The sequence below is a fragment of the Alexandromys fortis genome, unplaced genomic scaffold (genome assembly GCF_014885135.2).
Source record: "Alexandromys fortis isolate MF-2015 unplaced genomic scaffold, M_Fortis_MF-2015_v1.1 scaffold_54, whole genome shotgun sequence".
Taxonomy (NCBI): Eukaryota; Metazoa; Chordata; class Mammalia; order Rodentia; family Cricetidae; genus Alexandromys; species Alexandromys fortis.
Window position 1 is genome coordinate 8,243,715 of NW_026067958.1, and position 25,349 is coordinate 8,269,063.

The 25,349-nt window shown below is 44.9% G+C and overlaps 1 protein-coding gene across 10 annotated transcripts in view; it reads left to right on the forward strand.

Annotated features, from left to right (window-relative positions):
• Svil (supervillin) overlaps window positions 1-25,349 on the forward strand; it is a 194,451-nt gene that overhangs the window by 53,786 nt on the left and 115,316 nt on the right. The window lies entirely within an intron of this gene.

Consider the following 25,349-nt stretch of genomic DNA (forward strand, 5'->3'; position numbering starts at 1 on the left):
CCGGCTTAGAGTGAAGGGGTAGATACAGAATCCTCAGTTTTTACAGGGTTATTACCTCCAGCCTTTGCCGTCTTCTCTACACTTCTAATTTCTCATTTTTAGTGATCATCTTCATGGACCTTCACAAAGTATTCAATCTAATCTTCCATATAAGCTAATTTCACAGTAAAACTACATATACATAGTGATCACTGGAACCTCGTTCTGCCTCAGTCTCTTGAGTGCTGGGTGAAAAGATTTTTTTTTTGTGTCCCAATAAACCTCTGCCAATGCAATAATCTGAATCAACCAAATCACACCGAATTAGAAAGAGCCCAAGTTTAAGGATGCCAGTGCTCCCGGGTGGCATTCCAGCCCCAGAGAGGAGATGGGAAAGGAATACCTGAAAGCCACTAGTTTGTTCTCTGGGGAGCAGTTTAAATACCCTGTGGGAGGAGTGGTCTTTAGCATCTCTGAAGAGGGGTCACCCTTTGGCAGGCTTTCTTGGAGGTGGAGTCTGGAATGAGGCATCTCCCAGAGGAGAGGGCTTGGGATGGGATCACAGATACGTTTCATCCTGCTCAGCTTACTTAGACTTTTTATAAAGGAACAGAGACAGTGCAGAAAGGCAGGAACTGGTACTGGCTTAACTCAGGGTGGTATTTCTCCAAGTATTTCTTGGAGCACAGGGTCCTGACTGTGCAATGGGCACTGGTGGTGTAGTCAAGTGACCAGGGAACATTACATTGACTAAATGGTTGTCCTCAGAACTAATGGACCTTGCAAGTCCCTATGGGCATGTTGGTCAGTAGTGCTTGCCCAGGTTCTGTGCAAATTGTGGCCTGTGACTTTGATCTTTTCTGACTATCAGCCACAGTGATGTAGTTATAAATGAGAATGGCAAGGCTGAGATGCAGGTGCAAGTGCTGCAGGTAAGCAAGAGGAATGGCTCAGCCACAAGGGTTTCAGAGAAAGAGCCCTAGAGTGGCCTGGCTTTAGTGCTGGATGGGTCTGACTTTTGTGTCCTGATGATGGAAGGACGTGTAGCCTGTCTTTCATGCTCCTTGCCCACAGTGGAAGTCGTATCTGCCTCATTGGAATGGTTGTTTCAAGGACAGGAATTATGAGTGCCTGCAGGACTAGGCTATATACAGATGCCATTAGATTTATTCATACAACAAAAATAGTCAAATCCTTTGACTCAAGCTGAAGGTTTGTAGATATGGTGAGACTGGGGAGAGACAGAATGCCTTACAGTAGAGACATCATGTAGGGGAGAAATAGCAAGCTAGGCAGCTGGTAGGCAGAGGAAATGAGGAAAAGTAAGCAAAGGCGTGGTGAACACATTGACTGAGTCCTGTGCCTCACTATGTTTAACAACACTCAGCAAACCAGGGCTGGCAGGGGACTTGATCTGCAAAGTTCATGGCTGTTTCATTCTGAATGGACAGAAAGTTCCCCTCAGTGTCAGACATAAGAGGAAGATATCGTCCCTATCACTGTCCTTTAATATTTGCGCTGGTGTATTTAAATATATAGGCTTGACTAGATGAAAGGATCCTAAATAGCTAGTAAAGCAGTGTGTGTGACACACACACTTGAGTATTTTGGGAGGAGATTGGCATGTGAGTCAGTAGAACACATGAGGAAGGTCTGCCCTTCATGTGGAAGCACCATCCAATTATCTGAGAGTCCAGGTATATGAAAAAGGCCAAGAAGTTAATTTCCTCTCGCTTCTGAAGCTGGTATACCCTTATTTCATTCATTGGACATGACCAAGCATTCTAAGGACTTTGGACTCCAGTCTTGCACCATAGCTCGGGAGTTCTCAGGCCTTCTGTTCAACTGGGCTGACAGGTCTAGCACCACATTCTGAGGGCTTTGGACTTGGCCTGAGCCATGCATCAGGGCATCCTTGGGTCTCTCCAGCCTGTAGGTAGCCCATTGTGGGCTTAGTCCTCATTATCACAAGATCCAGAACCCCTAGTAAGTAACCTATAGTCCATCCACCTGTCCACCCACACATTCACCCATCCACCTATCCAAACATCCATCCACCAATCCATCATCCATCCATCCACCAATCCATCATCCATCCATCCACCAATCCATCCATCCATCCATCCATCCATCCATCCATCCATCCATCTATCCATCCATCATTTGGTTTGTCTATCTTCTTGTCTCTATCACTTTGGTAAACCTGGAGATGCTTTCTCAAAGCTAATGAGATTAGAAAACTAATAGCTCTTGTGGCATTTCAGTTGTATTTTAATAACTATAGACTACCTGAAGATCTGAGAGTAAAACAGTCTCACTAGTCAGCCTTCTACACACACCTTTAATCCCAGTAGCCACAATAACACACACCTTTAATCCCAGTAGCCACAATGACATACTTAATCCCAGTGGTGCATGCCTTTAATCCCAGCCCTAGAAAGGAATATCAAACAGGGGAAGATAGCTCTTAGATGTAGTTTCTTTCTGTCTTGTTTGTTCCTGGCTGCTCAGCCCCACACTAACCACATAGAAACTGTACTACTTTAAATCACTGCTTGGCCTATTAGCTCTAGCTTCTTATTGGCTAGCACTTACATCTTAATTTAGCCCATCTCCTTTAATCTGTGCCTCACGATGTGATACAGCAGCACATATACAGAAGGACTTCCCACATCACTTCTGAGATCCTGGGAGGCAGGATCACCTTTTCTGACTAAGGTAGAGGTAAGAGGCAGTGGCTGGCTATTTTGCTTTTCAGTTCTTCAGGTTCAACCCCAATTTCTGACCCTGAAGTGTTTTTTTTTTTTTAATTAATCATGCTTCATTTATCGCCCAATGTTTAGGGGTACAAATTCGTGAAAATGCCGTTTGCCTGAGGCTTTTTAGCCACCAGCCCAAGTCAGACTTGGGATTGTAATTCCGGCTCTAGGAGGGAACAACAGCTGCTAAACGACATTTGATTATTAATGCTGCTAGATTAATCCAACTTATATATTTTGAAAATGCCTTGACTTCAAAAGTCAAAAGATAACGTTACTTTGGAAAAGTGGTTTTGCTTTTCTTTCCAGAGGAAGTGAGAGGCTGTGGATTTATTCTTGGTTAAAAAAAATAAGTTTTGATCAGTTGTGGATTCATTCTTGCTTAAGAAAAATAAGGTTTGATCAAGGAAGGACCCCCATGAGGGATCTCCAATGGGAATGGATGACACAGATGATCCAACCTTTCAGAGTACATTTGTTGCAGTTTCCTCTGAGTACCATATCCAGAACAGCTTCAGGACATATGGTTGAAATGATCCAGTCTCACAGAATACTCCAGTAATGACTGAAACCATAATCCTAAATTTTCTTTGGGTCCCTGTAAGGTTATCAGCACCCCAATCACAGGAAGTATAGTAGAAAACTATGCCTACATTCTTCAGAAATGGATTATAGATATTTGTTTTTGTTTAATGTGTTGTTTACAAGTTGTTATGGATAATGGTCAGGAAAAAAATCTAAACAAAGGAAATTAGATTCAAGGTTCTTGTTTAAAAAAAAACAAAAATAGAGCAGGCAGTGGTGGCACACGCCTTTAATCCCAGCACTTGGGAGGCAGAAGCAGGTGGATCTCTGTGATTCAAGGTCAGTCTGGTCTACAGAGCAAGTTCCAGGATGGGCTCCAAAGCTACTGAGAAACCCTGTCTCAAAAAACCAAAAAATTAAAGAGAGAGAGAGAAGAAAAAAAGGAAAAGAAAAAAGAAGATATAAATATGATAAGATAGAAAGGTAGATTATTGAATCTACTCTGAAAAGAAAAAGGGAGGATATAGATATGATAAGATAAAAAGGTATATTATTAAATCTACTTTTTGAAAGCAGCTATTAGTTTTAAATGTTTTGCATTGGTTTTACTTTTGTATATTGTATGCAAATTTTATATATTGATACAAATTTGAGATTAATTTTATTAAAATATAATGTACATGCATTTCTAATCTTGTTCAAGGTATTGTACCTATACAGCTCATTTAACAATGTAATACAAATCTCTAGTCTTGAAAACTATTAGTATTAACTGTTTAAGATAATAAAGAAATTTAGGTTAGTAGTTAATAGAACTTGTAGTCACATTAAGTATGTTTTCAAGGTCAAACAAAGATATAATTTAGATAGGTCATCTTCAAACACTTCAGAGAACTACAGAATCTTGCATTTAAGATGTTTTAATAACCTAGGTTCTTTTTTTATGACAATGAGACATGTCTGTTTTTAGAAGCACCAATTTACCTTAGAGAAGGTAATGGTCATCAAAGAAACTCCACATGGAGTTTACTTTCTTTGTGGCAAAAGTAAGCCACTGGGCAAGAAAATGTCCCTGCCTCACCTGCTGACATTGTACTATCCTAGTTTTGTCTAACAAAATACCCTGCTTCACAGAAAAGTCTGTCGAATATGCTAGGCCTGTTGGCTGAAGATGGATGCCCCAACATTGCAGAGGAACTTTGGGTGACTGCACAGGCAGCCAACTGTTTCTGTCATTACATGCATGTTTTGGAAGTCACTTGCTTGCATTTCTTTCTTACCCAGTTAATATTATTTCCTTCTTGGGTCTCTGAGGGAGTTAAACATTAGATAGCTATAGTTATAATTTACCAGACACAGAAAGCAAGTTATGATAGAAAGTAAATAAGGTATAAGACTTTGGACTAGCCAGTATAGGATAGATATAAAGTATTTTCTCTGAATTTGTCAAATGCAAATGGATTAGACATTGTTGATATATTTATTGCCTGTATATATTGTATATAGTCATTTTACTTACTGTATATAGTTTTCTTATATTAGTTATAGACTTCTTTATTTTTTTAGACAAAAAGGGGGAAATGTAGTAGCATTTCAGTTGTATTTTAATAACTATAGACTGCCTGAAGATCTGAGAGTAAAACACTCCCACTAGTCGGCCTTCTACACACCTTTAATCCCAGTGGTGCATGCCTTTAATCCCAGCCCTAGAGAGGAATATAAGATGGGGAAAGAGCTCTCAGATGCAGTCTCATTCTGAGATTCCAGGAGGCAGGATCACCATTTCAGACTGAGGTTGAGGTAAGAGCCAGTGGCTGGCTGTTTTGCTTTTCAGATCTTCAGGTTCATCCCCAACTTCTGACCCTGAGTTTGAGTGAACCCTGAATCAGGCTTCACAGTGCTGTGGGAACTCCTTCAGCCTATAGCCTCTAAGATACTGGTCCACTTTGTGTGTGGTCACATATACTATATATGCAGATGTAAAAATATGTGCGGCCCCTTGGCTGCTGAATTCACTTCCTTTTCCCTGCTCATGCAGAGGACTGCCGATCTGTGAGTTTACCCCTAAATAAAGAGACCTTTATTATACTCCATTCTGAGCTAGTGTGGGACTATTTTATTATAATCCACAACAAAACAGTATTGCTAGAGGTTGTAGCCAGGACAGTTATGCAACGAGATGAAATGTGAGATGTTCAGATTAGAAAAGAAAACACAGAGCCATCTCTGTATGCAGATGGCTTTATTTTATGTAAGGAAGATCCTTGAGAATCTATGAGAATATGAGAGACAATGAGCAAGTTCACAAGGTTATAGGATATAAAACCAATGTAAAAAAATCAGTTATATTTTTTCAACTTTAAATGAATAATGTAAATAATGAAGTTTTTTCCATGTAGTGGCTTGAAAATAACAGAATAAATTTAGCAGATGCCAAAGGGAATACTCTTCACTATGGAATCACTGAAATAAATAAAAAAGCAAACAATTGTGAAAACATCCTGTGTTCTTGAGTCAATATAGCTACTATTATCAAAAGCTCAGTACTTCTTGCAGGGCACAATGGCACATACCTGTAAATCCAGCATGCAAAAGGTGAGGATACAAAGAGTAGTGAGTTTGAGGCCAGGCTAAATATTGAAGGCATGTCTTATACTTTTAAATAATTCAATACTGGCCCAATTTATCCACGAATTTGATTCAGTCTTTATAAAACTTCAGCTGGATCCTTTGCAGCTAATCCTACGACTGGTGTAGAAAATCAGAGGACCCAGAACATTCACAACAGGCTGGGAGACAACAAAGCAGAAGGTTCCCATTTAAAATTGCTACAATAGTCAGAACTGGGCGTTGGCTGGAAATAAAGACGCACAGGATATAATTTAGGGTCTAGAAATATATCCATACATTTGTGGTCAATTGATTTTTGGCAGCTTAGCAAAGCAATTCCAAGGGGAAAGAGCAGTGTCTTTAGCACAGGGCCCTGGGACATGTGCAGAGGGAGGAGATTGAGTCCCTACCTCACTCCATGTCACAAGAATTAATTCAAGATGGATCACAGCTTATTGTAAGAGCTAGAAATGAAAAAGCGATTGAAAATTGAGAAGAAACTTGAGGAAAACAGTCTTTAATGATTTTTGATGGGTTGGGTTTTTTAAGACATAACATCAAAAGCACAAACAGTGGAAGAGAAATGGATGGAGGAGTGAGTTTCATCAAGGTTAAAGGCCTCCATTTATCAAGATACAGAAAAAAAGCAAGTGAAAGGGCTGGACAGGCTGGCTGCCCAGAGGGCAGGAACTCCTCCTGCCAAGCAGTCATGAGGACCAGAGCTAGGATCCCAGCGCCCAAGTAGAAAAAAGCAAAAAGTTCGTGTGGTCCTGCACATGCTTGTAACCCCAGCCCTTAGGGGACAGACACAGAAGGATCACCGGAGCATGCTGACTGCCAGCCTAGTTGTGAAATGCACAGTCCAAGTTTAGCAAGAGACCATCCTTCCAAAAAGAAACAAGGTGGAGAGTGGTAGAGAAAGATAGTGGACGCTGTCTGGTGCATGCGTCTGCACATACCTGTGCACATAACAAATCCAACACACACACGGCTGAAACTGACAAAATGGTTTCAAGTCATAATATGATTAAGGGCTTTAAGTAGAACATGTAAGGGTTTTTATGACTTAAAAAACAAAAGCAGAAATTGGACTAAAGGCCTGGATAGATGTTTCCTCAGAGAAGATAAGCTAATAGCAAAGAAACACAGGAGAAGGGTTTTAGCGTCATTGCTCCTTAGGAGTGGAATGAAAAGACAGTCAGATGCCATTCATCCCTTGTGTGAAAGACACATAATGATGGGTATGGTGGGTATTGGTGAGAGAGGAGAATTCGGAACTTCCTCAGGAGTTTGTATGGACACACTAGGTGGGGAAACCTGTGAAATAGCCATACATATGGAGATGAGTGTGTACCTCTGCGCTGGAAGTCCAATAGGAGGTGAGCCATACAGACGGGCAAACCTACGTTCAGGGCAATCAGTGAGGTTAGTATGAGGTGGGTTAGAGTTACAGGGCCACAGAAGAACCTGGGCGCACAGGTGTGGCCCAAGAGTGGTCTCTGACCTAAGGTGACTTGCCAAGAGGGAGGCTCTACAGAGTTGAAGATCCCTTTGACCTGGAGTTCTCAGTAAGAGAATTGAAGTGTTTGCTGGAACTGCCAAGATGGATGTCGTCCACATCCTCAGGAGTGGCTCTGCCCTAGTGGTTCGAAATCAGAGTAGGCCAAGGCAGAGTGGGGAGTGAGCAGCCGTGTGATGCTGGAGAAGCACCTTGCAGGGGTGGCTGCTGAGTCTGAAGGTCTGATTGATACACCCAAGGTTTGCAATCCTGCAAGTAGCAGTGCCTGGGAAACTGCAGACAGTCTGTGCAGGAAGGCTTTGCCGGACCCAGGATCCCAGGAAGCCTTCTGTGTTGTGCTTTCTTCTCCAGTGGGTTTGATTGTGTCTTTTTGTTTGTTTTGGTGTTGTGCTAGGGATAGAACCCAGAGCCTGGGGCAAATGCTAACCCTGAGCTTTACCACTGAAGCCCCACCAGGTCCATTTTGTTATTAAGATCCAGAGAAAAAGGAAAGGACACTGTGCTCTTAGATATAGTGGGGTCCTGATGGCAAATACCTTATTGCTTTGGGTCTAGTAAGACCTAAGTGAAATCCATAGTGTGGATCACTGGGACCACATCAAACCCCAAGGTAGAGGCACAGGACACACACACACACATAGACATGCAGAGAATGAGAGAGAGAGAGAGAGAGAGAGAGAGAGAGAGAGAGAGAGAGAGAGAGAGAGAGACTTAGTGTACGCTGTTTGGAAGACTGTGACTCTTGCCAGCTCCATTAGCATGCCCCCCTCACTCCTAAGCTTCTTTAATAATTTAGATGATTGAAAATTGCTTTTTGAAACACATGTTCCTTCAACTGACAACCTAGTTTTCCCTCCTGCTGGGAAACTGTTCCCTGGGAACAGGATGCTCCTTAAACTGGGAAGCCCTATTGTTATGTATTGAGCAAATATGATTTCAGCCTGCACACAGGTGTTCATTTTAATGAGTCTAAGCAATATTTATTTTTCCTCCTACAAGATGTGTGTGTGCGCACACACACACACGTGCGAACAAGCGCATGTGTGCAGACATTCTTTGTGGAGTCAGAGTTTTCTGTTTGTTTTCTCACCATGTATCCCTGGCTGACCTGATATTCAGTTTGTACACCAGGTTGGCCTCCAGTGGTGAGTAAGATTTTTAAGGTTGTAGTTGAGTGTCACTAGCTAAAAGCTCAACCTTTTCTTGTCTGGAATATGGACAATCTATCATAGACAGTGAAAACTTAAAACTCCTCGCTGTCTCTGATTGAGTTGGCGTAGAGCAAGAGAATGCTCCTTTTTCAGTAACCCCAGTTAATGCCTCCTGGTGTAAGGGGTTTGTGTGTATGTGTCTTGTTGTTGTTTAGTTTTGACCCATGAACTGGGAGTTGCTTGGTTATATTTCTTGTACACATTTATTATTCCATTTCCAGTATTGAATGTGACTATTCAAGAATAGATATCTTAACTATCTAGAACACAGATTCATAAGGTTTTAAAATTTATTATTGTGAGAAAATGAGGGCGACAAGATGGCTCAGCAGGGAAAGGAGTCATTGCCCAGCCTGGTTGATGACTTGGGTTCAGTCTAGGAGGAGAGAACTGACTCCCACCAGCTGCCCTCTAAACGCCACATGCCCACCATGGCACACGGGTACCTCACGTATATGCACTTATGCAAATAAAATTGAAAATGTAACAAAAACTTTAAAAATATTATTAAGTTTCTAAACTACTTGATGAGATGTTATATGCTGTCGTCATGAAAGTCCTGACTTTAAATCTTGGGCATGTTTTGTGTTGTTATGGTTTATAATTTTGCTTTCAGTTGTAAAGGACTTTAATATCTCTCCACTTCCAGTCACAGGAGCTCTGAGTGGTTATCTAGGAGGAAGTGTTTGACCTTCGACCCGACCTGTATACTTTGCTTCAGGGCTGTGCTAAAGGATACTTTTGATTACTATTTTTAAAACGTAAGAGAAAGTGCTACAGAGAGAAAGGGTTTGGAAGTCTCTGCTGGGGACTAAACCTCAGAGCAGGCTGCAGCAGGCTTCATCATGGCCAGCGCCAGGCCAGGTCAGTTCACTGGTTCTCTGGTTCTTCTCCGGGCTGCTGTAAGTAGCAGGTGCTGCGGGCATGCAGCTGCTTCGATGGATGAGTTCCGATTCCATCTGCTTAGGCTGGATCTGTAAAAATCGCTTTGTTTCTCAGAAACATCTTATTTGTCTTGGGCAGTAGCCAGGCCTGAAATGTGGGTGGTGTGTGCAGAGTCTTGCCTTGCTGTCGGCTCAGACTTTTGTGTGAAGCCAGTCTGCAACCTGTGGGAGATTTCAGGGTGGATGAGGAATGTGCTCTCCCGTGTGCACAGATGGCTGAGGTGGGTGATCTGGTGACCTGAGACGATGGCAGAAGAGGCCAGGTAAGGGAGATGGAGCCTCCCTCAGCAGGGCCATGGCGTTGCATCTGGACAGCTGTTCTTGGTGATCCATGGGTTCCGGGGTGCTCTTATCCTGTCAAGGATGGTTAGATGTTAATGGTGAAATTGGCTCTGGACAATCAGTTAAACATGCCACTAAAATTCTAAGTATGTCTGTCTTCCCTTCTCACTTCTTTCTCTCCTCTCCTCTCTCATTTTCCTCCCTCCCTCCTTACCCTCTGCAGTCAGCTACCAAAACCACCTAGGGTACCCAACTCTAAGAGGCAGAATAAACCAGAATATAGCCCTTATAAAGGGATCACTCTCCTTTAAAATCTTTTATTGAGCCTAATTAATCTCTAGGCCTAATTTATAATAAACTTTATTGTGGAGCAGAAAGGAGGCGCCATGAATGGCTATAACACACCTTCATGCCTCTGAAAGCCTCTGCTGGGTATGCATTCTCCCTCTTTCTCTGCGCCCTCCCCCCCACACTCACACCCACTGGACCTTGCACTCTTACCTACAGCTGCATGGGAAATGGCCGCACAAGCTTTGCAGAGCAGACAGAACGTGCACTGCAGTGTAGTAAGAGGCTGACTCTAAATTGGAACAGGTCTCGATGTTTCTCATTTCAGTTTCTTTGGATCATTTCACTAATTCTCATCGTTGGGCTTAAGACTTTTTCAAACATTCTTTGGCCCTGGGAGGGAGTTGTATAACCATAAAACTTGAGAATCCTGGCCCTAGAATAGATGTTCCTTTAAAACCCCAAGGACAGAAAATTGAATACAGCTGTGCAGAAGGAAAAAAAGCAGAACGCTGGTCCCAGGCTATAGGCATCCTGACCAGCTTTCCCAGGGCACTTGGGCTGTAGACCCTGGAGATGGGAGAGGGTGCTGCTCTCGGAGGGAGCCAGCTCTTCCTCAGAGCTGAGCTGTTGTTGGGCGGGGTGCGGGCAGCTCTCTGGACTGTGTTCTGCTCGGACTGTGGTCCTCCCTGCGGGTCATTTTGTGAGGCATGATTCACAGGCCTTACACTCCCCAGGAAAGTAACCCCAGAGCCTAAATGCAGCCCTTTGGGTCAGAAGAGCCCGAATAGTCCCCTTCTGCTGCTGTGGCCATGGGGCTTCTTTGCCCCATAGGCAAAGAAGTCTTCTGCACTGTGGTCCCAAAAACAAGGCATCCCCTTCCCACAACCCCAGCCCAAGTATGAAAATCAAGATGTCGATTCTGATGTTTGCATGTTGGATCCCTCTATTTAGGCTGTGCCTCTCGGGGAGCAGCCACCACGGGCCCTGACCTGTGGTAGCCTGGCATTAATCACATCTCTCTTCGTCAGACCATGTAACTATGATTTGTACTTCTTCCTCTACAAGATTAGATTACTGTAAGTTTCATATCCTGGATGGCCCACTAGGGATTTCAATCCATACTTGCTGGTACAGGAAGCAGGCTCATGTTTCTGGGGAGAAAGGAATAAACTTGCCTGCTTGGCCATCATCTGAACACGTTGGGCAGGGCCTCTCTGAAAAGCAATCCTGCCTTGAGGACTTACCGTATCAGATAGCTGTCCATGAAGGCTGCTGTGCCTCTGCGTGAGTATGGTCCCTGGGAGGTGGGTTGCTTAAGTGATGCCAAGCCTGTAGAATAAGAATGCACGTAGAAAGCCAGGTTGCTCAGGGCTGACATCAGACTGTTTAATGAGAGAGCTCTTCCCCAAAGAGGCACCCTGAAAGGAGGCAGACTAAGTCAGCCCAGAGCCAGCCTGGGGACGAACACGGGTGGGAGGAAGTAAATCTGCCTTGAAAATATCCTAAGTTTGGTATTTTTTCTATGGAACATACATCTCTCTCTGTGTATGTGTGTGTGTGTATTCTCTCTCTCTCTCTCTCTCTCTCTCTCTCTCTCTCTCTCTCTCTCTCTCTCCCTCTCTCCCCCCCCCCGTGTGTGTGTGTGTGTGTGTGTGTGTGTGTAGGTCACAGGTATAAGGTATCTTCCTCACTCTCCATTTTAGTTTTTGGAACTCACCATTAGGCTAGATTGACTGGCCAGTGAGACCCAGCGACCCTCTTGTCTCTCTCTAGTGGTGGAGTTACAAGCTGTGGCCAGCTTTTATGTGGGTCGTGGGGCCCTCATGCTTCCACAGCAAGCCCTTCACCAGCCATCTCCCAAGCCCTAGAACTTATCCCACTGTCGTCTTTCAGCAACTCTTTATTGGCCTCTCTCGTAGGCACTCTTCTAAGCTCTGGAGACAAACAATGGCCACAAAGTGGACAGAAATGTCTGTCCTCACACCGGCCGTGTTTCATGAGCCTGTGTCAGTGGCGTCATGAGCAGATGCATGGGTGGAAGGGAGGCCTAAAGAGGAACTCTGCAGCAACTGCTCATGCCGATGTATTAACTTCCTCCCTTCTCCCACACAGTGGGCCTTGCATGGACCATGTGTGCTTTTGAGCCAGTCCACTGCTCTTGTGCGTGGTCGTGAGTAATTCACCTGGTGTCTGGACCCCGTTGGGAACTCCAGATCTTTGAAGGGCCGGTCTGCCACACTAGGTCCTTGGAGAAGGAAGATGAAGTGTGCCTTGTTCTTTCTGTTTTGTTTTCCTGCCTAACGAATCTCCTTTCTTCCCACTTGACTTGTGGACTCCATCTCTCTTGTGCCCCCTTCCTTTCTTGGTCCCTTCTGTCCCTCACTCCCACCCTTGGAAACTGTTGTGGTTCTGCTCTGTGAAATCTGAGCTGGTGCTTTGCCTGGGAATGACAGAGTCTTGGTTCTTGTAGAACTGACTGTAGCCGCGGTAGGAGACCTCATCTAGGCCATTAATTTTCAGTGCCTGGACACAAACCAAACCTTCCCTGATGGCAAGGAAATGAGAACTCTAAGAAACCGAAGTGCATGTTTGATGAAACTAAACTTCCCATTGCTTATTTTTCCTCAGCTTGTACCATTGGGGGCCTGTGTTTCCAATGCCCAGCGGAAGCCACAGGCACCTGCAGGGTGGGGCAGCTGAGTGTCCCAGAGAGAGTGTGCAGTGAGGGCTCAGTGCTGTAGCGTGTGTACCGTGGAGGGAACCAGCATCATAGAATGACCATACTGTGTAATGGCCAGCACCATAGGACACTGAGCCATGAAAATTCATTGCCGTATGATTATTATATTGTGAGAGCCCCGTGTTACAGAAAGCCTGTGCCATGGAGGGTCCAGTGCTGTAGGATGGTGAGCCTAGTTACGGTGTAGATCGATTGTGTAGTACAGGGCCCGGCACTGTAGAATGCTGTACCATGGAGGGTACTAAGCTATGGTGGGTACAGCTCTCTAGAATGACTTTCCTGTAGATTCCAGCTCTGTAGAATGACTGGACTGGGAAGGGTCCAGCACTAAAGGGTTACTATACTAGGGACTGTTCAGTGATGCTGTTCTATATAGGGAGTGTTCAGTGATGCTGTTCTATAGAGTGCTCAGTGCTGGTTCAGACTTCAGAATGACTGTGCAGCAGAGTCCAGCACGGTTAACTATATCATGTAGGGTCCAGTGTGGACACTGACTGTACCATGCTGTGTCAAGTGCTGTGCAATAACTGTACCCTGCAAGATCCAGTGTACTGATGAGTGTCCAGTGCTGTCAGATGGCTGTACCAAAGAGAGTCCAGTTCTGTAAATTAACTACTGTGCAGACTCCACCTCTATAGAATGATAGCACTGAGCAGGGCATAGGTCTACAGAATGACGGGACTGTCAAAGGTCCAGAAGTGTACAATGACTGTACTAAGCATGGTCCGGTGCTGTGGGATGACTGTACTCTGTGCTATAGGACAATTGTGCTGTGAAGGGTCCAGTGCTGTAGGATGACTGTACTCTGTGCTGTAGGACAATTGTGCTGTGAAGGGTCCACTGCTATAGGATGACTGTACTCTGTGCTGTAGGATGATTGTGCTGTGAAGGGTTCAGTGCCTTAGCATAACTGTAATATGCAGTGTCCAGTACCATAGAACAACTGTACCTTGGAGTGTCCAGCTCTGTAGAATTATTGTACTGCCAGGGTCCAGCAATGCAGAGCAACTCTATGTGCATGGTTCAGTGTTGCAGAATGATTGTACTGTTCAGATGGAGCACTGTAGAATGACTGTACTGTCAGGGCTCCAGCAATACAGAGCAGCTATATGTGCATGGTTCAGTGTTACAGGATGATCATACTGTTCAGATCAAGCACTGTAGAATGACTGTACTGTCAGGGGTCCAGCAATACGGAGCAACTATATGTGCATGGTTCAGTGCTACAGGGTGACGGTGCTGTTCAGAATCTGGCACTGTAGAATAACTGTGCCATGCATGGTCCGGCTCTGTAGAATGACAATTGTTGTGGGAACAGTGCTGTAGAATTGCAGTACTACTGAGTGTCAAGTACTGTGAAATTATTATACTACTGAGGGTCCAACTGTATGGATACTGCAGCTTCCCCTCATTATAGGTTGATTGGACTCTTGAATTGCAATGATATTCCCATCACTTGTTTCTGGATGGGGTGAGGAGGTTCTACCTCCTGGGTTGCATAATGTGCCCTGTGCTACCAGCTGGGAGGTGTGCATCTCTGAGAGCATGTTCTTCAGAAACCGTCTCGCTCCCCCAGTAGCCAGTGTGTGTAATGCTCCTGGTATCATTGGGCACAGCACAACTGCTTCCCTTCTTCTGGCAGTCCTTGGGAAGAGGCCCATCATGCTCTGCATTCATGTTGGTGTTTAGGCCCAGCAAAGGAAACTACCATGGTACTGTGCCTGGTGATGTTGGTAACTGTGTGGAAAGAAAATCCTTACCCCCTTGGGCATGTCCATCAGCTCTACCTCACTTTTAAGAGCCTCTGGGGTTCTGGCATGCCATGTCTACTTCTTCAGAGAGACAGAAAATCCCTGGTTTTAGACATCCAGCAGCCTAACTGGAGCATATCACACTCCGTACATCTCTGGTTTCTTGTCAGACTCTTACCCTGGTGTCCGGGAATGCAGTGTTGGTCCAGCCGAAATTGAGGCTGAGTCCTTGGAACCTGGGCCAGGCTCACCCCTGGCAAACTCCCATTTCATTTTGATCATGAGGCCAGCACTGTCTGGGTTGAACCTTGTAGCACAGCCATTGCTCTGGAACTGCTGCCACTTAGGAGAATCAGTTGCATCATTTGTTCAACCCACTGACTTACAAATGACCCTGGAGCTTTTCAAAAGATCTTCATCTGAGGCCAGTTAAGTGTGCCAAAAGCTTTCAGAAAGAGAGCACAGACAGAAAGACTCCACAGATTGACCAAATGAGCGGGAGAGCAGGAGATTGACTGGAAACCATCACCACTGAAAACACTTGTCTTTTAAATAAAGCTACTCACAAGCAAAATGACTATGGTACAGATAGCCACAGCGTTAGACCCACACTAAAGCGTGTGCATAGATGCAAGGAGACCATGCATATCCCTGTCAGAACCCAAAAGCTCTCTGAAAAAAAAATAAAGAATGAATCCAAGTCATATCCTGCCACAGCAGGAATCAGGAGAGTCTGTGGGTTCTGGCTGTGCAGCCTTTCATCCCCTGGAAATGAGTATCTTTAAAAAGACTTTAAGTGATTGCTAAAGAAGGCAGAATGCTGTGGGACAATGGTCTTGTATCCTGTAAAGATTTGCCACTTGTATTGGCTTAATAAAATACTGATTGACCTATTAGCTCAGGTTTTCTTATTAATAATTCTTACATTTCGCATTAAGCCATAATTCTTGTCTGTGCTGGCCATGTGGCCTGGTACCTTTTATCAATGAGGCATTCTCATCTTGCGTCTTCTGCATCTAGGTGATGACTATAGATTGAGCCTTTCCTCTTCCTAGAATTCTCCTATTCTGGTCACCCTACCTATGCTTCCTGCCTGGCTACTGGCCAATCAGCATTTTATTAAACAAGTAAGTACAAGTGACAAATCTTTAGAGGATACAAGGCCATGTAGCTGCTACCAGGAACAGATGCCTTCACTGGAGCCTGCTGAAATTTTGCCAGTTGGCCACGACCTCATGGTGATGCACAGATTAATGGAGATGGGTTGTTTTAGGATGTAAAAGCTAGCCAATAAGAAGCCTGAGCTAATAGGCTAAACAGTTTATAATTAATGCAGGCCTCTGTGTGTTTCTTTGGGACTGAAGATTGTGGGACCAAGCAGGACAGAAACCTCTGTCAACAGCAGAAGGCTTAGAGTATTGTGGCCTTGTTTTCCCTGGTCAGACTCTGATGTCATTGCTATTTTAGAACAAGAAGGGACATAATGAGACTAAGGCTTTTGCCCAGTAACACTTGGGCAGCTCTACCTAGTTCATTTTCTGCATTCTGCATTGATTGATGATTCTGAGAAAAAGGAAAGTATCTTGTGGCTGTATCTAGGGGCTTGGGAATGTGTTATCCCCAAAACCCAGATAAAGAAGCTGAGTGAGGTAGTATGCTCTTAAAATCCCAGCATTGAGAAGGAGGAGCCAAGAGCTTCCCTGGAGGTCACTGTTCATCAGCTCTGTCTAATCAGCATTCCTAGGTCTCAAGAAGAGACTGTCTTAAGACAAACAAACAAACAAAAAACAAAGCTGGATGACACTTCATGAAGGATGACACCCAAGGCTGATGTCTGGCTGGTGTGGGATAATTGTATTCTGTCAATTATATTTTAAATAAACATTGATTGGTCAGTAGCCAGGCAGGAAGTATAGGCGGGACAACCAGACAGGAAGTAGAGGAGGGTCAAGGAGAACAGGAGTATTCTGGGAAGAAGGAAGCTCTTTTTTTTTTTTTTTACTCCAGCCTGGTCTACAGAGTAAAGAATGGAACATTCAGGGCTACACAGAGAAATCCTATATTAAAAAACCAAAACAAACAAACAAACAAAAAGCAGACAGGGTTGGGAGATATCTCAGTGGGGAAGACTGAAATGGATTATTAAAAATGCTACAGGATCCCCAGCAGCAGCAGGCAGCAGGCCATGTGGCGGCAGGCAGTGGGCAGGGGATCCTGAAAATAGCCAGTCCCAGGTACGGATAGCTGCAGGTCCCTGAGTGGTGGCTGGTCCAGGGCAGGGAGACATGTGGTGGCGGGCAAGAGACAGAGACATGGATAGGCACGCCATACAGAGTAAGGTTGGATATTTTATTCAGTAGGTTATGGGGGGGAAGGAAGAAGGGGAGAAGAGAGAGAGCAAAGGAAGGGACAGAAGGGGGGAAGGGGAGAAGTGGGGAAAGGCAGAAGCAGCCTCTTAGAGAGGGAAACAGAAAAGGGGAGGAACTTAGGCTGGAAGCTGAAGATCAGCCTGCCTCAGTAGACTGGGGAGGGACAGAACAGCTCATTACAAAGACACTTGCTATTCTCAGCATGTAAAAACTTTGTGTTCCCCTAGCCCCAGTGTTGAAGGAGTGGAGACAGACAGCATCCTGGGACCTAGCTGGACAGGCAATCGACATGAAACAGTATAAGCTTCAGGTTTAATGAGGCTGCCTCATGCAATAAGCTGGAAATCCATAAAGGAAGGCACCCAATGTCTTCCACTGACCTTGAATGTGTGCAGATGGACATAAATACCTGTGCACACACAGGTACACACCACAAAACACCAACCAGCATTTAAACAAGATAAAATAAGCCTAACGATGGGGAAACACTCAATGTGTAAGAGAGACAATAAGACAGGGATTGTAGCTCAAATTAGATGCCAAAGTTGTGCTAAAAAATTTAGTATGACTGTCATCTGGAAGTCAGTTAAAAATTGACTTGACAAACTATTCTAACCTTTTAACAAAATAGTCTGAAACTAATGTCTAATTGTCACACCTGTCCATGTTATCTGCCATCTATTTTTTAAATCTGCAAATGAAAACCATACACATTTGTAAGGCTATGGACGGAGTTAGGACATTTAGCTTCACCACAGACATTCTCCTTCCTCCATGACTGCAGCCTTTTTTCAGTATTGTGAACCATGCCACACAGCACTGTCATCTGTCCACCTGGCCATGGGTTATGTTTTTAGAAGTAGATATTGTCCTGCAGAGTTAATTAGTCACAGGAATTTTGACCCTTGTTGTGAGCCTTCCCTACTCCTGCGTGATGCAGCTGGTGGTCTGGGAACCCGTGACACTCAGAGGCTTGTCAGCCAGAGGCCACACACAGCAGGCAGCATTGCTCTGGGCCTGGGATTTAATGAGCTTTGTGATTTATACTGAAGCTATTGCAGACAATTAAGACTCACCCTTACCCTTGTAACAGCAGGATGCTTGCCCTGATAAGTACTTTTGTAAATGTAGTTGGAATATTTAGTTTCTGTGTTTAGAAAGTGTAAGGGGCCATTTAAGAAGTGGTTGCAACTGTTTTTTTGTTTTGTTTTGGTTTGGTTTGGTTTTTGTTCCCTTTGTTTTTAGTGGTTAAAGTCTGTCTGATTTTGAAGGGACAGCAGTCACTATATCCCGGTCCTGTGGGCTGGGAGGATAAACCGAAACTGGGGTTGTAAGAAAAATTTTTATGTTGCTTTACCAAGAGTTCTTCCGACAATGCCGTCTTCCTCTGCTGGGCAGTACTAAGCAGTGTCGAGGGCTACACAGTTGCCAGTGTGTGAAGATCTGTGTGACTTGTGTGCACTGTGCCATGTGTGTCTGGTTCTTTGTGTGGTGTTTAGGATCCTGGTTTCATCCACGACGCCTTGTTCTTTCTTTTAGTCCTAGCATTGGAGGCACGTTTGCTTGTCTAATTCTGTATTGTCACCTGTCCAGCAGCCTGCTGCACCTTTTTAATTTCTCTATAAAACAAACTCAAGAGAATGCAGCCAATTGAGCCGCATGTGAAGTGGCAGCCGGTCAGCCCTGTTGCAACAGCTGATGGGCTCTCTCAGTGTCAAGAGCTATTTCTGGTCCATTAGCTGCTACCAGGCTTCTCCAGTTCAGGCCATAAAAGGCTGGTCCCATGTGGAGTTGCCACACTGCCTCCGACTGCGTCCTCCACTCAAGCATCCTCAGGTTTCATGTGGATTTACCCAGTAATGGATGACTCTGCCAAGACCAGACTGGGCAAGCGCAGCCTCGAAGACACCAGGAGCTTGGGGACTTCAAAGAGAAGACTCTTTTTGTTAATATTTTGGTGTTCTTTCCTGAAAGAGAACTTTGGGATATAGCCCTCACCTATTTCCCGAACCTGGCATCTCAACAGCCTCTGGAAAGCACCGTTCTAAATATACTCTCTGTGAATCATCCCACCGATAGCGACAGTTGCCTGGTTTGTTGACCGCTGCTCTTAGGCAGTGCCTGCCACTGGTCTACCTTGGAAGATTTTACTTTTGTTTAGACATTAGAGATAGTTTTCCTTGAAGAGACTCTACTCAAGAATACCCGTCGCTGAATTAGAGGGATACAGCTGTTTTGTTGTTGTTGTTTTTGTTTTGTTTTGTTTTGTTTTTTGTTTTTTTTTTCTTATTAAAACAGTTAATAAAGAATTTCAGTGTGATCCTGGCCCCTTTCACTTAGAGGAACAAGGATTACACAGAAACTTGAAGTAAGTGAAAAATCTTTCTATGTATCTACATGCAGCTGCCTGGAAGAGCCTCTCTGTGAGCATGCTTCCCAGGGAGCTGCTGATATGAAGCTTTGCAGTTTCCTGCCATGCATGCTAGTTACTGCAGTTATTCCTGTGGCTACCCTGGGTGCAATTTAGGTGTGTGGAAGATTGGATTTTCTTAAAACAAAAGGACCTACTTTATAGCAAAGAGAGGTTTATAACCGATAATTTGCTTAGTGGAACTAAGTAAGTATATCCTGTCTACAATTTCACATTTAAATTAGAATTTTTCACAATGCAGAGCATTGCTTTATTTCACATCTATCTGTAAAACAGTCTCAGTCTCTCTCTGTGTCTGTCTGTCTATCTATCTATCTATCTATCTATCTATCTATCTATCTATCTATCTCTTTATCTATATATGTGTCTATGTATGTATGTATCTATCTATTTATCGATCATCTGTCTGTCTATCTATCTATTGCTCGATCATCTATCTCTACCTACCCATCTGTCTGTCTGTCTGTCTGCCTACCTACCTACCCATCATCTAGCTCTGTCATTCATTGTGATTCTGAGTATCAAACCCCAGGGCCTCAGGCATGCTTAGTACATGTTCTACCACTGGGCTAAACTCCCAGTCTTTGCTCATGTTATTAATTCAAGGGAAATGCAAATTGCCTGTGAGCCTTGTGCCCAGTCTTTGCTTTCAGGACTCTGCCAATGATGCTTATATTCTTTAAGTGTGACATCTAGAACAGCTTTGGTCCAGAATCTTAAAAACTCTCACCCGAGTGTCTAAATTTTGAGTTATAGTTCATTTTTAAATTCTCCAGTGAGGGATGTTAGTCTTGCCTTTTGAATCTCTGCTTTAATTTGGTAATTCGGGGCAGGGAAGTAGTGGCAAGGTGTAGAACATGGCATGTTCATCACATGAACAAGTATACATAGTAACTTTCTTATCAAGTAGTAAATAGAATATTTATATTGAGACACATCACTGGAAAAATCTACTGTGCTTCTCCACTGGAAGCTGTGCCACTGGTGAAACAGATTTCTACTACATGTACCCATAGCTGGTGTGTGAGGGACTCGTTTGGAAAGGGTCAGTGCTCAATTTGCATGCTGTATGTAGATGCCTATATGTTACTGTGGCCAAGAGTGGTATCCCTGGCTGAGAGGAACTGTAGTATGAATTGCACGCGTGCGCGCGTGCGGGTACACACACACACACACACACACACACACACACACTCTGCAGTGGGGTGGGGCTGGGGCTGCCACTGCTCACCAAGCCAGGAGAACTCTCAGACAAGCCTAGCAGTTGAATGCCTTGCTAGTAATAGGGCCCCATGTCACCCTCTGAAGGTGAGTAGCTGTGACATCGATACCCAAGAGAGATGACTTGTTACTGACATGCTTCCTTCTACTGGACAGGATGATGCTCATTAGCTAAACCCCAGGGAGTTGCCTTTCAGTGATCAGTTGACTGATGCCCAGAGCATAATCTTTACAGTTTGGTAAAGTTCTGACCTTCTGTGGTCATCTCCCTGTGCTTGCTTACCTTTGCCTGTACTTCTGAGGCATCTGGAAGACTTTGGGTTCCAGTCCCTAGTGCACATCTTTTAGCACACCTGGGGACATTTGATGCTTTCCCACAGAAGACTACTACAGAAGAACAGACAAATCCTTCAGATTTTGTAAGGAGGCACCAGGCCATGGGCAGTTAGCCAGTGGAAACCACCTGGGTTGTTGGAACAGGAAGTCATGTCCCCAGGGTCTGGCTGTCTGGACCCTTTAGGATGATCCCTGTAATTGTGTTAAAGCATGAGGGTGGGGATTGCCTTCCCAAGATAAGGGTTATCTCCCAATCTAGAACTTCCTAGAATTTCTTGGCGTCTTTGCTGATTACTGAACAGGAACCATGCTGCCCTTGACTGCTTACCCTTAATCTACTCAGGACACAGGTTCCTCAGGCCTCCTGTCTGTCTCTCGCGTGACTTCCCCCTCCCCCCCCCAGCCTTGTCTCCAGCCTGTGCTACCGCTTTGTCCTTAGTGGATCCCTTTGCTCCCAGGTTCTCCTGTGTCCAGACTGATAGCAGAGTGTGCTCATCCATGCCTTGTGCCACGGCCATACCCTGAGCCTCACTCTCAAGATCCCTTCTACCACCAGACCTTTGCTGGCATCCACTTCAAATGCCCGGGAGATGATATCACATGACATGACCAGAGTGTCCTCTTACTGTCTGTCTGTCTCTGGCTCCAGGGCTTTGACTCCAGCCTGTACTGTAGGGCTACAGGGCTACAAATGTCCTGGTGCCCTCCCTCTACAAGGGAGGTGGGGTACCCAACAAGCATTGAATCTTGGTACCTTTGATCTCAATTTACCCAGGGGCCACTCCACAAATGTGAGTTGTTTGGATTGGGTTGAGTTGTAGCAGTGTGTGGCTGTGTTCTGTTAGAAGCTCAGCTCTTCCCTCTGGAGTACCCACTACCAAGGCTGGTGTTTTGTTATGTAGATCTCTTTTTTTCTCAAATCAAAATACTCATGCAGAAAGATACCTTCCTGTTACAAGTCTAATGAGGTTTCTGAATGCGTGCTTTTACCAACACCAGAAATTGAAGTGCATTTGACAAAGACAACCTCTTCAGTGTTGGAGCCTTGCCTGGGATGAGAAAAATCACCTGGGTACTTGACTTGGATGCTTTTTCCAAGGGCTAGGCATCGACTCAAGTGGCATGTCCTGGGAGGGACTTGAACTGTTGACCTTGGGGACAACAGTGTCTTGATGTAGTCCAGAAAGGTCTCTGCCCCTTAGAGACCCTCCCGTCTATGGAAGTGAAGCATGTATTTTGCTCATAGCTTGCTTACCCTCTTCTGAAAGTCGATCCGCAATTCCCAAACAGGTTTCTAACCCAGACTTAGCTGGGTTTTGTGTAAATACAGTAAAGTGCGTAGTTCTGCTGCCTGGGGATCAGTGATTTTTCTCATCACTGGCATATGCTCGCTCCTATCTCCGGTTTCCTGGGAATTTCATTTGTGCAGAGCTCTGGTTCAATGTTGTAAGATGCAGAAGGCTACAGTGTGTGCCTGTACTTGGTGACTGCATTCCCTGAAATGGCTCAGAGAGGAAAGTGATGAAGTCCCTGTGCCCTTTGTGCTGGAGGCAAATACAATCAACATAAATGCACACAGGCACCTGCCACCCAGTGTTGTTGTACGAACACTGAGAACTGCACAAGGGCCCTTTGCATTGTATACCAATGTCACACCATTTAGAGATCCTGAGGCTCGGTACCCTCAGTGTGCCCATTCTACCAAGGAAAGACCTGAGGCTCAGACAGCCTTGCCCAGGGACATGAGCCATAGAATTGGCTAAATTTGAACCCAGACCTATGTGATGTCGCCTCAAATCTCCTAACTCCTGAATACCAGTGTAGCTCAAACTGTAATAGTAATTGCCAGGTGTCGTAGTTTACTTCCTGGGACTATGTAATTTATAAAAAAAAGAAAAATGAGTATTGATCGCAGTTCAAGTTGAAGGCTACATCAGGGAGAGAGCCCTAAGGCATCATGGGACTTCATGTGGTCAGAGAGCTAGTGTGCCACAGAGCACACCCTCCACCGACAGAGCAGCTCTTGCTTATCCCAGGAACTCAACCACTCACGAGGCCTGTGTGACCCAATAGTCCCACCTCCAGGTACCATCAAAATGCGTTTTGGGGATCCTGTTTCCAGCATATGAAGCTTGCGGGATCAGTTCAGTGTCTGCATGGCCCTGGAATCAAGCCCTACTACCACAAACGCGGAAAGAAGTGGGGAGGGAAGATGGAAAGGGAACAGAGGGAGGGTGGAAGAGAGAGGGGGCTTCACAGGTTGCTTTGTCCTCCAGTCTGTGACCCAGTGGACTTTTCTGTGAACACTGAAATGGAAGCTTCCTGGTAGACTGGTTTGGGAGAAGGCTTCCCAGAGGTCCACTTTCTTTTTCAACAGCCCCTCCCATGTTTAGTGCCCCCTCCCCCCCCTTACCGTCATGCTTATCCCCATTCCTCTGCCTTGAACTCTGTCGCTTTCCTGGCTCCCTCTCTGTGTGGAAAACATACTCAGGTTTCTTCCAGACTAAATAAAGCTCCTTGACCTCCGACCCAGTCTCGCTTCTTTCCCTGCCAGTCACTCTCAGCACACACTCAAGCCCTCCTGCCTCTTCTTGTTCAACCTTCAAGGCCGCCAAGTGTCTCGAGTCTCCAGTAGGGAGCCTGGGCCAGTGGAGTAAACGCCTTTCTCTGTATTCTGTAAACCTGACCCGTGCCATGGGCCTTGGCATTCTTATTTTGTGGTCTTTCCATTTTTAAATTTTTAAGCTCATACCATGCTGTAGGCATTCGTGTGCTGTTTCCATCCCTGCACATGCAGTGATCACAGCAGCTGCCTCGATCCAGCCTTGTCCACTGCTTCCCAGTCTCTGGAATTCAGTTTCTTTCTTCACTTGTTTCTCCACTCTGGCTGTCCTTTCCTGAGGGTCACATAAGGCACAGTGCACATATTGTTCGTGACATGGTCCACTCCAGGACTGTCCTTGTTAGCTAAGATCTGTTCATCTTTGTGATTAAACAATGTATTCTAATTAGCTGTGTGAGCATGGGTAGTCTATACATCCAGTGTTGGCAGAACTGAGCATAGAAGATGAAGAGTCAGAGTCTGAATGACCATCCGACAGCTTTTATACATGTGGCAGTGTGGGGTGTGTGTGTGTCAACTTGGAGTGTTTTTCTTAATTGCTTTCCACCTTACGTTTTGAGACACAGTCACTCACTGAACCTGGAGCTCGTCCTCCAGAATCACTGGCCAGTGAACTCTGGGAATCTGTCTGTGCCCTCCTCCCCAGCACAGGAGTCACCTCCCCAGTACAGAGGTCACTTCCCCAGTTTCAGGGGTCTCCTCCCTGGTATAGGAATCACCTCACCACACCTCACCAGTGCAGGGGACACCTCCCTGGTGCAAGGGTCACCTCCCCAGGGCAGGGGTTATAGCTTCTATATCTGACTCAATACTTCAGGTTGTACAGCACGTGTGTTACTGACTAAGCCAGCTCCTCCAGCCCCACGCGCCAGTCCCATTTGCCAGCCCCATGTGCCAGCCCCATGCACCAGCCCCACACTGGCAATTTTCGGTGTGTTTGTTGTTCAAAAGCTTGCTTCTTGATGGGATTTTTTGTTTGTTTGTCTTTTGCTCTGATCACACAGTATTGTCTGGCTACTTGGGCTCAGTCACATAGTCACTGAACAGAAAACATATATGTACTCAAAGACATTAAAGTTTCAGTGATTCAGCTCTTTTAAGTGAATGCTGAATTCTGAACCATGGTGCATAAGTGTACTCCACCTCACCAAAAATAGACAACGATCACGTATTTTATTTGTGCATGTGTTACACATTCCTCCAGCCCCAAGTGAGGATGGAAAGCAGTGGTCTTTCGGGCTTCGGATATACTACTCCACCTTTGAGGAGTTTTAATCTATTCTCGCAGACATGTCTTAGGATTCTGATGCGTTTGAACTCATCCTGTTTTGCCAGGGTCGGGAGGTCTTGAAGTTCAGCTGTGCTCCTCCGTGTTGTATCTGGCTCACACCATTCCTGGTTGCTGTTTCCAAACACAAAGATAGCACTTTGATTGTTGTAGGTATTGTTTCTGATTTTTCAGTCAGTTCATTGTTAGATTTGATTCAGGCCAGACTAAAAAAGGCTTGGTGGAGGAGAGGGTAGCTCGATGGTAGAGCCCTTGCCTGGCTGAGCAAGGCCCTAGATTTTATCATAGTGGTGCAAGAAACAAATAAAAATGAGAAACGAAATTCAGAAGCCTTAGTTGTTCTGTTGAGTAGGTTCTTCCCCTGATTATACTTGTAGTGTTCGTTTCCAACCGACATTCATTCTAGCCAAAGAAACAGAGTCAGTGGGCTTTAGGATTTTATATATTTTTATTTCATGATCATATATATT